Raw genomic sequence first — 16057 nt, forward strand, 5'->3', positions numbered from 1 at the left:
CCAAGGCACCAGCCCCTCCATTATCTAATTTAAAAACTTATTATAAAACTATAGTAATAAAACAGTGTAGTACTGATGTCAATACAAATAGATGAACAGAACTAAAGAGACCAGAAATAGGCCCATCAACACATAGCTAACCAATTTTCAATAAAGATGAAAAGGCAATTCAGTGGAGAAAGGATGGAAAAAAATATAGTGCTAGAACAAATGGATATTCACATGCAAAAAAAATAAATAAAAGCAAAAACTTGCATCCTGGGGCTGGCGTGTGGCACAGCGGTTTAAGCCACCACTTGTAATGTCAGCATCTGTATCAACGTGCTGGATTGAGTTCTAGCTGCTCTACTTCCAACCCAGTAACCTAATGTGCCTGGGAATGCAGTAGAGAAAGGTCCAAGCACTTGTGCCGCTGCCACTCATGTGGGAGATCAGAATGCAGGTCCTGGCTCCTGACTTAGGCCTGGCCCAGACCTGGCTATTTCAACCATCTGGGCAGTGAACCAGCATGAGGAAGATTTCTCTGTCTCTGTCTTTGCCTTTCATATAGATGAAAACAAATAAATATTTTAAATTAAAAAATTAAAATGGGAGAAAATAGGAATACTTTACACCAAAGAAAAGTGGATGACAAACAAGTACGTGAAAAAGTTCAACATGTAAATCAAAACCACAGTGACATACCTACTATAATGTATAAAATTAAAAAGACTCACCATACCAAGTACTGGCAAGAATGCAGAATAACTCAAACTTTTATACATTACTCATAAGAATAAATAATCTGCAATCACTCTGGAAAACATTTGGGCAGTTACTTTAAAAATTAAATATGTATCGGCCGGCGCCGTGGCTTAACAGGCTAATCCTCCGCCTTGCGGCACCGGCACACCGGGTTCTAGTCCTGGTTGGGGCGCCGGATTCTATCCCGGTTGCCCCTCTTCCAGGCCAGCTCTTTGCTATGGCCCGGGAAGGCAGTGGAGGATGGCCCAAGTCCTTGGGCCCTGCACCCGCATGGGAGACTAGGAGAAGCACCTGGCTCCTGGCTTCAGATCAGCGAGATGCGCCGGCCGCAGCGGCCATTGGAGGGTGAACCAACGGCAAAAAGGAAGACCTTTCTCTCTGTCTCTCTCTCTCACTATCCACTCTGCCTGTAAAAAAAAAAAAAATTTAAATATGTATCTACCAACTTGTCCACTCCCAGGTATTTACTGAAGAGAAAATAAAGTATCTGCCCATGCAAAGACTTGTACAGAAACGTTCCTAGCAGCTTTATCTGTAATAACCAAAATCTGGGAACAATCCAATATCCAGAACCATATGAATGGGTACACAGTTATGATATATCAATACAACGAATGTTACTTAGTAATTAAAAGAAAATAAGGAGGGCTTGCACTGTGGAGTGGCAGGTAAAGCCACCACCTGCAGTGCCAGCATCCCATATGGACACTGGTTTGAGTCCTGGCTGCTCCACTTCTGATCCAGCTCTCTGCTATGGCCTGGGAAGGCAGCAGAAGATGGCCCATCCTTGGGCCCCTGCACCTGCGTGGGAGACCTGGAAGAAGCTCCTGGCTCCTGGCTTTGGATCAGATCAGCTCTGGCCATTCTGGCCAACTGGGGAGTGAACTAGTGGATGGAAGACCTCTCTCTACCTCTCCTTCTCTCCCTGTGTACCTGTGTAACTCGGACTTTCAAATAAATAAATAATTAAAAAAAAAAAAGGCAGCAGCAGCAGCAGCAGCCATGGGGGCAGGCGTTGTGGTGCAGCGGGTTAACGCCCTGGCCTAAAGCACCAGCATCCCATATCGGTGCCAGTTCTAGTCCTGGCTTCTCCTCTTGATCCAGCTCTCTGCTATGGCCTGGGAAAGCAGTGGAAAATGGCCCAGGTACTTGGACCCCTGAACCACATGGGAGACCTGGAGGAAGCTCCTGGCTCCTGGCTTCGGATTGGTGAAGCTCCAGCTGTGGCAGCCATCTGGGGAGTGAACCAGCGGATGGAAGACCTCTCTCTCTGTCTCTACCTCTCTCTGTAACTCTTTAAAAAAAAAAAAATCTTAAAAAAAAAAAGAAGCCAGACACAAAAGACTATGTATTAGGTGATTTCATTTATATGCAATGTCCAGAAAATACAAATTTACAGAGACAGCAACCTTGGGCTGGGGGTGGAAATAGAGATGACACACAGGAACTTTTGGGGAAACAAGGGAAGTTTTGGGAGTGACAGAACTGTTACCAAACTGGATTGTCGTGACAACTCTACACATTTACTAACATCATTGAACTATATGCTTAAAAGAAAAGGAATGAGTTTTATGGCATGTAAATTAGACCTCAATAAAGTCATTAAAATATATATATAATGTATAATTCCATTTATGTAAAAATTCTAGAAAATCTATAATGACTAAAGGCAGATTCAGTTGTTGAGGACAAAGGAGAAGTGAGGTAGATGGACTCCAAAAGGGCTGGGGTTCATGGATATTTGATGGATATGTTCTTTTTCATGGTGACGGCTTTATGGGTATACATGAGAATATATATGTGAATACACACACACAAATACATATATATACACACACACACACACACACATGTCAAAACTAACCAAATTCTACATTCACAAATTTAAAACATTTATAATATAAATTTAAACATTTATAATTTATAATATGGCAATTATGCTTCAAAATAGCTGTTTTTAAAAAGTATGGTGTCAGGGCCGGCACTGTGGCATAGTAGGTAAAGCTGCCGCCTGCAGTGCCCACATCCCACATGGGTGCCGTTTCAAGTCCTGGATGCTCCACTTCTGATCCAGCTCTCTGCTGTGGCCTGGGAAAGCAATGGAAGATGACCCAGGTCCTTGGGCCCCTGCACCCACATGGGAGACCTGGAGGAAGCTTCTGGTTCCTGGCTTCGGATCAGCTCAGCTCTGGCCATTTGGGGAGTGAACCAGTGGATAGAAGATCTCTCTCTCCCTGCCTCTCCTTCTCTTTCTCTGACTTTCAAATAAATAAATAAATCTTAAAAAAAAAAAAAAAAGTATGGTGTCCATAGAAAAACGAGCATTCATTCTGGCTGGAGTGGAAAGTAGAAGGGAGTAACAAAAGAGTCGTCTACAGACCCAAAAAAAAATTTTTAATGTTTGCACAATGCCCATTTTCTCCTTATTAGATTGCTTTCACTTTTTTCATTAAATAAATAACATCTCCTCATTGTGTACAATGCTCTTGCTTTAGGAGTTACTGCTTTAAAATAGATTCCTAGATGTAGAAAGTTAGGCAAATTATTTTTTAAAGATTTATTTATTTATTTGAAAGTCAGAATTACACAGAGAGGAGAGGCGGGGGGGGGGGGGGGGAGGTCTTCCACCCAATGGTTCACTCCCCAGTTGGCCGCAACGGCCGGAGCTGCGTCGATCGGAAGCCAGGAGCCAGGAGCTTCCTCTGGGTCTCTCGTGTGGGTGCAGGGGCCCAAGGACTTGGGCCATCTTCTACTGCTTTCCCAGGCCATAGCAGAGAGCTGGATCAGAAGAGGAGCAGCCAGGATTAGAACTGGCACCCATACGGGATGCCAGCACTTCAAGCCAGGCCGTTAACCCGCTGTGCCACAGCACCGGGCCCTAGGCAAATTATTTTTAAAGAAACAGTTTATCACCTATTTATGCATTTATTTTTTAAGGAACCATGGAATAAATTATTCTACTTCAGAAATTATGAAGTAATACTAACAATTTTTAGGGAATGATATAGTTGGGTGGAATCTCCTTGGGCAATTTTCTCTAATACCTGACAGAAATCATAAAAGATAATGCTATTGTGAATATACCATATGTCATAAAATTGTGCCCCAGCTGAATACACCTGTTTCTTCTTCAAAGGAGCCTTATTCAGAATGGTGAAAGGTTTCATTTTTCATTCTCTTTCTCTATATCTCCATCTCTCTTCTCTTCCTCTTTCTCCCTTATTCCAAGACATCCAAACCCAGTGATAAACACCATAATTCCAGGCTGGCACTGTAGTGTAGCAGGTAGGGCCACCGCTTACATTGCCAACATCCCATGTGGGCGCCAGTTCAAGTCCTGTCTGCTCCACTTCCTATCCAGCTCTCTACTATGGCCTGGGAAAGCAGTGGAAGATGGCCCAGGTCCCTGGGCCCCTTTACCTACATGGGAGACCCTGACGGGGCTCCTGGCTCCTGGCTTCGGATTAGCACAGCTCCAGCTGTTGTGGCCATCTGGAGACTGAACCAGTGGATGGAAGACCTCTCTCTGCCTCTGCCTTTCTGTAATTCTGCCTTTCAAATAAATAAATAAATCTTAAAAAAATAAAAAAATTCAGTATGCCAAAATAAGATTCTCTATTACTATCTACTCCATTCTGAGTAGGAGCCCACAGGGCATCCACAGGATGTTCACACTTAGCTGGGTTACATTATCCTGGTCCTAGAGTTGTCTTCCTGCGTGAAACACATGCTACTCTGGTTTCCACTTATTATTAACAAATAATTTAGAAAAATTCAGCTTTCAACATACTGTGAGAGAGAAGTGTATGAAATAAAACAAAAAGCCACATGATCATAATAAAAATCCCACCAGAGGATAGACAATGTCTCCCTGCAGTAGTTAAAGCCAGTGGGTTTTAAAAACACATCCCCAGGCCGGCTAATCCTCTGCCTTGCGGCACCAGCACACCGGGTTCTAGTCCTGGTCGGGGTGCTGGATTCTGTCCCAGTTGCCCCTCTTCCAGGCCAGCTCTCTGCTATGGCCCGGGAAGGCAGTGGAGGATGGCCCATGTGCTTGGGCCCTGCACCCCATGGGAGACCAGGAGAAGTACCTGCTCCTGCCTTGGGATCAGCGTGGTGCGCCAGCCGCGGCGGCCATTGGAGGGTGAACCAATGGCAAAGGAAGACCTTTCTCTCTGTCTCTCTCTCTCACTGTCCACTCTGCCTGTCAAAAAACAAACAAACAAACAAACAAAAACACCACATCCCCAGGGGCCGACACTGTGGTATAGCAGGTTAACACCCTGGCCTGAAGCACCAGCATCTCATATGGACTCCGGTTCAAGTCTCGGCTGCTCCACTTCCGATCCAGCTCTCTGCTATGGCCTGGGGTAGCAGTAGAAGATGGGACTGGCCCAAGTCCTTGGGCCCCTGGTCCCCACGTGGGAGATCTGGAAGAAGCTCCTGGCTTCGGATTGGTACAGCTCCAGCCATCACGGCCAACTGGGGAGTGAACCATCGAATGGAAGACCTCTCTCTTTCTCTCTGTTTAACTCTGACTTTCAAAATCAATCAATCTTAAAACACACACACACACACACACATCCCCACCCAATTCTCAGCAACTGAAGCTGGGACTGGACAATGTGGCAAGATATTTCTTTGTAACAGTTAGTTACAAAGTTACATCTCATGAGTCTCCTTAGAGAAACTAAAACCATCCAGGAAGCAGGAAAGAGGGAAGGATGGCAGCCTATGGTGGTAAAAGATATGGCTAGTTTTAAGACATTTTCCCCCATGGCTCAAGTTCTGTCAGTTAGTGAGATCTATCATTGGATTCATATCAAAACCCTCATTGCCTCTTCTTTTTTCTCCAAAATTATATTTTTATTTATTTGAAAGGCACAGTTATTGGGGTGGGGGAGGGAATGAATGAATGAATCTTCCATCTGCTTGTTTACTCCCCAAATGGCCACAATGGTAGGGGCTGGGCCAGAGTGAAGCCAAGAACCAGGAGCTTTCTTCAGGTCTTCCACGTGCATGTAGGGGCCCAAGCACTTGAACCATCCTCTGCTACCTTCCCAGGTGTATCAGCAGGGAGCTGGATCAGAAGTAGAGCAGGGGGGTCAGTGCTGTGGCACAGAGGGTTAATGCCCTGGCCTGGAGTGCCGGCATCCCATCCCATACGGGTGCCAGTTCAAGACCTGGCTGCTCCACTTCCAATCCAGCTCTCTGCTATGGCCTGGGACAGCAGTAGAAGATGGCCCAAGTCCTTGGGCCCCTGCACCCTCATGGGAGACCCGGAGGAAGCTGCTGGCTCCTGGCTTTGGATCAGCACAGCTCCGGCCGGTGCGGCCAATTGGGGAGTGAACCAGTGGATGGAAAACCCCTCTCTCTCTCTCTCTGCCTCTCCTCTTTCTGTGTAACTCTGACTTTCAAATAAATAAATAAATCATTAAAAAAAAAAAAGAAAAAAAGAAGAAGAAGAAGAAGTGGAGCAGCCAGGACTTGAACTGGTGCCCAGCTGGGATGCCTGCATCACAGGAGGTAGCCTTACCCATTGAGGCACAACACCAGCCCCCCTCATTATCTCTTGTGTCATAAGAACTATGGTCTGAAAATTCCTATGTTGAAATCCCAGGAGCAGCAGTTTAGCCTAGCAGTTAAGATGCCTGCATGCGCATACCACACTGGAGTACCTGGGTTCAATTCCCAGCTCTAGCTGCTGACTCCAGCTTCAGGCCAGTGAAGACCCTGGAAAGCAGCAGTGGCTCAAGTAACTGGCTTCCTGCCACCCTTATGGGACACCTGGATTGAGTTTCCAACTTTGCTCCAGCCCCAGCCCATCCCTGGCCATCATGGTCATTTGGGGAGTGGACTAGCAGATGGGAGCTCTCCACCTGTCTATCTCTATGCTTTTCAAATAAATTTTTTTAAAAGATTTATTTATCTGAAAGGCAGAGTGACAGAGAAAGAAAGAAAGAGAGTTTCCATCCACTGATTCATTCCCCAAATGCGTGTATCAGCTGGACCAGGCCAAAACCAGGAGTGAGAACTCTGTCTGAATTTCCTACATGGGTGGAAAGGGCTCAAGTACTTGAGCCATCATTTGCTGCTTTCCCAGGTGCATTAACAGGAAGCTGGATCAGAAGCGGAGTAGCCTGGACTTGAACCGGTACTTTGATAAGGCATGTAGGTGTCCTAAGCAGTTGCTTAACCCACTGCATCTCAACACTTACCGCTCAAATACATTTTTAAAAATTAAAAAAAAAAAAAGGAAGAAATCCTAACCCTCAGGGTGATGGTGTTAAGTGGAGGAGCCATTCAGAATGCTTTTATAAAGCAGATCTGATGGGGCCAGCACTGTGGCATAGCAGGTAAAGCTGCCACCTGGAGTGCCAGTATCCCATATATGTGCCAGTTCAAGTCCTGGCTGTTCCACTTAGGATCAAGCTCTCTGCTATGGCCTGGGAAAGCACTGGAAGATGGCCCAGGTCCTTGGGCCCCTGCACCCACATGGGAGACCCAGAAGAAGCTCCTAGCTCCTGGCTTCGTATTGGCCCAGCTCCAGTAGCTGCGGCCATCTGGGGTGCAAACCAGTGGATGGGAGACCTCTCTCTCTCTGCTTCTCTGTAATTCTTTCTTTCAAATAAAGAAATAAATCTTTCAAAAATTTTTTTAAAAAATGACATCTGCTTGTTTGCCTCTTCTGCCATGTGAGGACATAGCTAGAATGCACCATCTATAAGGAACAGGCCCCTCGTCAGATACGTCTGCCCACACTTTTCATCTTTGGACTTCTCAGTATCCAGAACTGTAAGAAATAAATTTCTGCTGTTTATAAACCATCCAATTTATGGCATTTTGTTATAGTAGCCCCAACGGACTAAAATAATGTTAACTTACAAAGTAACCAACATAGTTTCAAATTCACTGTGCATAGTAAAAACCATATGATAAAGAAGCAGAAAGTAGGCAGTTGGGAAGGGGTTGTGGTTCAGGAACTAATACTTGTGATAAAAGGAATACTACAATTGCAGGGTCTTCTGTCCACATACAACAGGAAAACAGGCTTCCAGTTATTCTGCTGGTGCAAACAGTCAGGCTGGGAGAGGGGTAGTGCTTTAGTAAGTATATATGCACTATGCATGGGCAGTACTGGGAGAATCTAAGTTATTGAAAGTTAAGAAAACCATGCAAATTATACAAGCCAGAAGCCTAGAAGGGGGCCTAGGGCTAAAAAAAAATGTTAATGAAGGTTTTTAACCAGTCTGTCAAGTAACTGAGGTGAATTTGGGAAAAACTAGGCTCTGGGAGATTCCGAATTCATCAAGAAGCAACAGCCAGAATAAATAAATCCTTGGCAAAAATTTTACAAGCCTGGCCGGCGCCGTGGCTCAACAGGCTAATCCTCCGCCTTGCGGCGCCGGCACACCGGGTTCTAGTCCCGGTCGGGGCACCGATCCTGTCCCGGTTGCCCCTCTTCCAGGCCAGCTCTCTGCTGTGGCCAGGGAGTGCAGTGGAGGATGGCCCAAGTGCTTGGGCCCTGCACCCCATGGGAGACCAGGAGAAGCACCTGGCTCCTGGCTTCGGATCAGCGAGATGCGCCGACCGCGGCGGCCATTGGAGGGTGAACCAACGGCAAAAGGAAGACCTTTCTCTCTGTCTCTCTCTCACTGTCCACTCTGCCTGTCAAAAAATAAAAATAAAAAAATAAAATAAAATTTTACAAGCCTAAAGGATTTAAAGGAAAATTTAAAAACAAAAACCAAAAGCAAGCAAGTAAAAAATCCTGAAAAACAAAAACAAAAACAAGAAGGGAACAAGAAGTGCTGGGGGTTCTGCCCTTGCTTATGTAAGGCTCTGCTCTGTTGCTGCACACACCGCAAGCCTCCATCTTCTGCTACGAGTAAGCTCAGGCATTACGAGGAGTAAGCACAGGAGCCTCCCTGGCGACAAAAGGCAACAGAAGGATGTCCAGGAACTTACTTAAATCTCCTCAGCCATTTGCTATGACTGGGCCTGCCATGAGGCACAGTGGGTTCAGCTGCCAGAACCCATAATAGAGTATCTGGGACTGGGTGCCACCCTCACCTTCTAATCCAGCTTCCTCCTAATAGTCTTAGGATGCAGCAGATGATGGCTCAAGTACTTAAGTCCCTGTCACCTACATGGGAAGAGTTCTTGCTCTAGGCTTCAGCCTAGTCCAGCACTGGTTGTTGTGGGCATTTGGGGAACGAAGCAGTAGCCAGAGGATCTCTCTCTCTCTCTCCCTCTGTGTGTGTGTGTGTCTGCCTCTCTCTCTCTCTCTCTCTCTCTTTCTCTCTTTCTCCCTCCCACTCTCTCTCTCTTTCTGTTGCTCTGCCTTTCAAATAAGTAAAAAATGAGTAAATAAACTTTAAAAAGAAAGAAACACTGTGATTGCTGTTGAGAAATGGGGAGACAATGAGTGGTAGAGAGAACAGCTCAGGCTTCCTAAAGTCAAATCTCACCTGTGGGGATAGCTAAGTGGACCTTCATTTTCTGGGTTCAAAGGAAACACTCCCTCCTCCTTCACAAAGCAGGACTGGCAGCAATTAATCACCAAAGGCAGAACTTCTAGCACTGCACATGTTCCAGGACTCTGTCAACAAGGCTCCACGCCTCTGCTGCCAATAATCCAGAGGTTCATGGTGCAGAAAGGTGCCAGTACTTAAACCAGCAAGACAAGCTTCTCTCTCTTAAAGGTGGGAAAAGGGAATAAACCGATGGCACTCTTTTCCACTTCTGGAATTGCAAAAAGTCCACACTACTTGCTAGTAGTGTGTGTATATGTGTGTGTGTATTTGTGTGTACTGGAGAGTACTTCAAAAAGTTTGTGGAAAAAAATGGCCCAAGATAAGTTTATTTTGGTACAAAAAAATTGAAATCCAAGCACCATTTTCTCATAACATGCATTTTCATGAACTTTTTAAAGACCCCTTGTATGCATGGATTTCAAAACTTTTGCACTAAAATAAATTTATCTTTTAATTCTATTTTCCATGAACTTTCTGAAGAACCTTCATACGTCTCTAAAAAAATGAAATATGCATAGTGACAACCTAAGGCCGTTGCAGCTCTGCAGGCATTTCAAGCAAGACAAGAGCAATTTATGCTACAATTTTAGATGCAGAGTTGCTTGACCTACCTTAGTGAAAAGAGCACAAACTAGAAACCAGTGCTGCTAGCCAGTCATCCCTAATTAGGAGGAGATCTGCAGTGCATACATTTCTTTCTTTCCTTGGTGCAGTAAGCAGAAGTTGGAACTCCAAGTTCTCTCCCAAAAGAAATGTTTACCCTTTAAGTATTCTGAATGTACAAGGTGACCTTCCAGAACTATCCATAACCTTCAGGGTAAGAATGACACTCCGAAGCATGGCATGCAAGGTCAAAAATAACTGGTACAGATATGAAGACTTCACTTTGTCCCATTTTTTAGCAATATTTTCAGTTCTCAATACATGATGCAAAAATGTGTCATGTCTCTGGGCAACACTACCTGCAGTGAAAGCCCATTCCCACTCCTGTGGTTCACAGTTCAAGTTCAATATTCCTCCCCACACCCCAGGCCCACCCACTCCCCATGTTGGACCACAAAGCCTGTGAAATCCTGCTCACTGACAGTAATTTATTACCACTGCCCACTGCTGGGAAAAGGAAAAAGAACTAAGCAGCCACAATCTCAAGACATTCCTTCCAGCACACACATGAATTCTGTAAGGCCCAAGTTTCAGTTTTCACCATCTTCCAGGAGGCTGTCAGGTTTAAATCTACCACATTTCTAATTTTACTGGTCCATTTCTAATTTCACTGGAGATAATTATCCTGTGGTGCACTAAGCTATTTCCTTTGCTCCCCCTTCCTAATGCCCTTTGCAAATCATTACTCTCCTACCTTCTTGTAAAATCCTCCTCTCCTTTGCCATCTTACTGCACTATATTTCAACTCTCATCATAGTTGTCATCTTCCAACTTACTCATCACTCCTCCTACTTTACCAGATGGCTTTGACATCTGGCTCTCAAAATTCCTCTTTATCCTAAGTCCTGCCTGAAGAGTAAAGGGGTTAAGGGGACATACTCTGGACAGAATTAGGCTGCCTGGGATCAAGTCTTGGTTCTACTATACACTGCCCATGTTGCTTTGGCCACGTTCCTTAATCTTTCTTTCTTTCTTTTCTTTTTTTTCTTTTTTTTTTTTTTTTGAGTGCCTTTATTTAGAAAATAGGGATAGTTACAGTACTTCACAGAATTTGTTGTATAGTTAATGTACGGAAAGGGCTCGGAATGGTATCTGACACACAGTTCACACTCAGAAAACATGAGCCATTGCTACTACTGTCGTCATCATTATTAGAAACTCTCAATGTCCACTATGTAACAAATTTAACATGTTTGTTAGGCTTGCTGAGTTCTTCCAGTTCCTGGTCTACAAAAACAGCTCCACTCTACTCAGCAGCCCTCTTCCACAGCTGCACCGTAGATAGTATCATCACAAGAACATCTCCAGGGCTGGCATTGTGGTGTAGCAGGTTAAGTTATCACCTGCAATGCCAGCATCCCATAGGAGTGCTGGTTGAAGTCCTGGCTGCTCCACTTCTCATCCAGCTTCCTGCTAATGCACCTGAAAAAGCAGCAGAAGATGGCTCAAGTGCTTGGGCCACTGCCACTCATGTGGGAGACCCAGATGGAGTTCTAGGATCCTGGCTTTGGGCTGGTCCAGCCCTGGCTACGGCCATTTGGGAAGTGAACCAGAGGATGGAAGATCAATCGATCGATCAATTGATCCTCTCTCTCTCTCTGTCTCTCCATTTATCTGTACCTCTGCCTTTTAAATACATAAATAAATAAATATTTTTTTAAAAAAATCTCCACCTCCAAAACTTTAAATTCAAATATCCCAGGCTTCGCCATGGACTTTCTGTCCTTCCTAGACTCATATTTACCTGTCCCCTCATCCCCACATCTGCTTCCCCATCACAGAAATACATAAATGCCAAACTCCTTTAACTTAATTCTCTGTCAGCCCCCTCTTAGATTTGCCTCTTTTTCTCAGTAAGATGATTATTGTGCATTTTATTTATTTGAAAGGCACAGACAGAGAGTGCTTCAATCCTCACATCCCAAATGTCTCTATTGCCAGGACTGGGGTGGGCTGAAGCCGAGAGCTGGGAACTCAGTCCAGGTCTTCCACATGGGTAGCAGGAGCCCACTTACCAAGGCATCACCAGTGCCTCCCAGAGTCTGTATCAGCTAAAAGCTGAAATCAGAGCCAGTGACCAAACCCAGATACTTTGATATGGAAGGTGAGCGTCTTAACCAAGAGACTAAATGCCTGCCCTTACCTTTTCTTATCTCATACTCTTTCATCAACTCTTTTAACGACCACCTAAATTTCCATGCCCAATTTCTTAATGCACAAACCACCTAGCAAAGCTCCTATCTTGGATGAGTCAAATTATCAGCCATTTCTTTTAAGATGTATTTCTTTGGATGGCAGGGTAACAGAGAGAGCGCTCTTTCATCTGCTGGTTCACTGGCCAAATGCCTACAACAGCTGGGGCTTGGCCAGGCTGAAACCAGCAGCCAGTAACTCCATCCGGGTCTCCCACATGGGTGGGGGGAAATCCAAGTATCTGGGCCATCATCTGCTGCCTTCCACAAACATTTGCAGGAAGCTGGATCAGAATAGAAGTGAGGCTTGATCCGAAGTATTCAAAAATGGGAATGTGGTGTCCCAAGCCACAACTTAACCTGCTGCACTACAATACCTACCCCTTTGAGCCATTTTTTGACAGCTACTAAGGAGACTCATAAAACTCTAAACATCAGTACCAATGTTATAAATGCATGGTCTCCATATTCAAGGCTAGCCATCTCCTTATTCCTTACATAGCTTGCCATCCCTTATCCTTCAAAAACGGTTATTTCAAATCCTAATCACTCTCTCTAAACTTCTGATTTTCCAGCCAATTACCCACCTAACCCTAGCCCACTTATTTCTGCTTCTACTCTCCATACATGATTCACTACACTTCAGAAGAAGCAGGAATGAGATTAGAACTGCTATAACTCCCTTCTACGGAACCTATATACCTACTTCAGCTGCCTCCCTCCCAATCCTTCCTCCCTAACACAAGGAAGAGGTATCCTGCTTAAACTAAGACTTAAGAGGCAGTGGTTCTCAGAATGTGATCTCAAAGTCTAGTAGCATTGGCACTCACTCCAGGAACTTATTAAAATGCAAATTCTCAGGGCAGCGCCTTGGCTCACTTGGTTAATCCTCCACCTGCAGCGCTGGCATCCCATATGGGCACCTGGTTCTACACCCAGTTGCTCCTCCTCCAGTCCAGCTCTGCTGTGGCCCAGGAGGGCAGTGGAGGATGGCCCGGGTGCTTGGGCCCCTGCACCTGCATGGGAGACCGGGAGGAGGCATCTGGTTTCTGGCTTCGGATCAGTGTAGTTCCGGCCATGGAGGCCATTTGGGGGGTGAACCAACGAAGGGAAGACCTTTCACTCTGTCTCTCTCTCTCTCTCTCTCTCTCACTGTCTAACTCTATCTGTCAAATAAATTTTTTAAAAAAAATGCAAATTCTCCGCCGCGGCTCACTAGGCTAATCCTCCGCCTTGTGGCGCCGGCACACCGGGTTCTAGTCCCGGTCGGGGCACCGATCCTGTCCCGGTTGCCCCTCTTCCAGGCCAGCTCTCTGCTGTGGCCAGGGAGTGCAGTGGAGGATGGCCCAGGTCCTTGGGCCCTGCACCCCATGGGAGACCAGGAGAAGCACCTGGCTCCTGCCATCGGAACAGCGCGGTGTGCCAGCCACAGCGCGCCTACCACGGCGGCCACTGGAGGGTGAACCAACGGCAAAAAGGAAGAACTTTCTCTCTGTCTTTCTCTCACTGTCCACTCTGCCTGTCAAAAAAAAAAAAATGCAAATTCTCAGGCCTGTTGACCTACTGAATCAGACTATAGAGTTGTGCTCACTGACCTTTGTTTAACAAAGCCTCAAAGTGAGTCCAATGCATTCTAAACTCCACAGTTCTGAGGGATTATTTGTTGCCTATCACCCTTCCTGTACCTTTAATCACCTCTGAGGCAATGGTTCTCTTGCCTGAAAAGCCTCCTACTTCATGGGCCCATACACATTCTTGCACTTTTCCAGTCTGTTCATCACACAGCAATATATCTGATACAGTAGTCTACCATTATGCAAGGTTTTGCTTTCCATGGTTTCAGTTATCCCCAAACTGGTCTGAAAATACTAAATGGAGAATTCAAGAAATAAACAATTCATAAGTTTTATATTGCATGCATTCTAAGTAGCATGATGGAATCTTGCACCATCCCACTTAATCCCACTCAGGATATAAACCATCCCTTTGTTCAGTATGCCCACACTATAACTGCTACTCATCCATTAATTATTTAGTAGTTAGCTAGGTTATCAGATCAACTGTCTGATATTGCAGTGCTTATATTCAAATAACCCTTATTTTACTTAAAGGCCACAAAGCACAATAGTGATGTTTTCAATTCAGATACACCAAAGAGAAGCCGTAAAGTGCTTCCTTTATATGAAAAAGTGAACTTCTAGATTTAATAAAGAAAAAATATCCTATATTAAGGTTGCTAAGATATACAGTGACAATGAAATATAGTATACACAAGGTTCATCTGATCCACAGTTTCAGCATCCACTGAGAGCCTTGGAATATGTCCCCCATTAATAATGGGGGACATTACTCCATGTCATTCTTGCCTAAAATTCTCTAATGACTTCCCCCAGATCTTGAGATAACAGCTAGTACCTTAAGCCTCAAGGCTCTGTACACCTCTTAAGCCTCTTCTTTCATCACTAGCTCTTTCAGTTTCCTGATCTTGCCATGCTTTACAGTACTTAACACACTTTAAAACTATTTCCGTGGGGCCAGCACTGTGGCACAGTGGGTTAAAGCCCTGACCTAAAGCGCCGGCATCCCATATGGGCGCCGGTTCTAGTCCTGGCTGCTCCTCTTCCGATCCAGCTCTCTGCTATGGCCTGGGAAAGCAGTAGAAGATGGCCCAAGTCCTTGGGTCTATGCACCCAGGTGGGAGACCCGCAAGAAGCTCCTGGCTCCTGACTTTGGATCAGCGCAGCTCCGGCCATTGTGGCCATCTGGGGAGTGAACCAGCAGATGGAAGACCTCTCTCTGTGTCTCTACCTCTCTGTAACTCTGTCTTTGAAATAAATAAAATAAATTTAAAAAAAAAAAATAAAGAAACTATTTCCTCTGCCTAAAATACTCTTCCTCTAACCCTTATTATAGATCTCAAAACTTCCTTCCCTTGGGGAAACCTAACCTTACACCTTCATCTCTATTTAAATTTCTTGCTACATGCTGTCACAGCCCTCTGTATTTATCCTCTTACAACCTACATCAAGCATATAATGATTTAATTATTATAAATCTAATGTCTATTTTCCTTGCCAGACTGTAAGTTCTATTAGATCAGATATCATGTCCAGCTTCTCTATAGTCTTCATTACCATAGTAAATGCACAATATACACTTAGACTCACTGAGTCTGCAAACACTGTGCCTCTGTCCAGAATGTCTTTTAACTACCTTTAACCCCCCTGTGAAATCCTAATACATCCTTTAAGAAATGTTGAATATCTCTGTCAAGTTTTAACTGCATATACATACCACCTACCGGCTCAAGTGAATCACCTCCTCATTGTGTTCCTATTGTATTATGTACATAAATCTGTTAATGCGGTAATTATACACTTTGTAAATATCCACATCCACTTCTTAGTTTCTGTAAGACTATAAACTCCCTGAGGGCATGGACCATGTCTTGTTCACCTTTGTAACTTTAATGCTTAGAAAAGTACCTGACACTGGGCTGGTGCCATGGCGCAGTAGGTTAATCCTCTGCCTGCGGCGCCGGCATCCCATATGGGCATCGGTTCTAGTCCTGGCTGCTCCTTTTCCAATCCAGCTCTCTGCTATGGCCTGGGAAAGCAGTAGAAGATGGCCCAAGTCCTTGGGCCCCCTCACCCACGTGGGAGACCAGGAAAAAGCTCCTGGTTTCAGATCGACACAGCTCCAGCTGTTGCGGCATCTGGGGAGTGAACCAGCGGAAGGAAGACCTTTCTCTCTGTCTCTTCCTCTCACTGTCTGTAACTCTACCTCTCAATTAAATAAAAATTTAAATAAATAAATAAAATAAATAAATTTAAATAAATAAAAAATTTTTTAAAAATGACATTGACAGGTTTTCATAAATCTTGATAAGCATAGTACACTTATTGCACTGTTAAATCTAGG

General features: G+C 44.8%; 1 protein-coding gene across 1 annotated transcript in view; it reads right to left on the reverse strand.

Moving 5' to 3' along the window:
• KIAA0319L (KIAA0319 like) overlaps nt 1-16057 on the reverse strand; it is a 120237-nt gene that overhangs the window by 61956 nt on the left and 42224 nt on the right. The window lies entirely within an intron of this gene.

The sequence above is a fragment of the Lepus europaeus genome, chromosome 5 (assembly GCF_033115175.1).
Source record: "Lepus europaeus isolate LE1 chromosome 5, mLepTim1.pri, whole genome shotgun sequence".
NCBI lineage: Eukaryota > Metazoa > Chordata > Mammalia > Lagomorpha > Leporidae > Lepus > Lepus europaeus.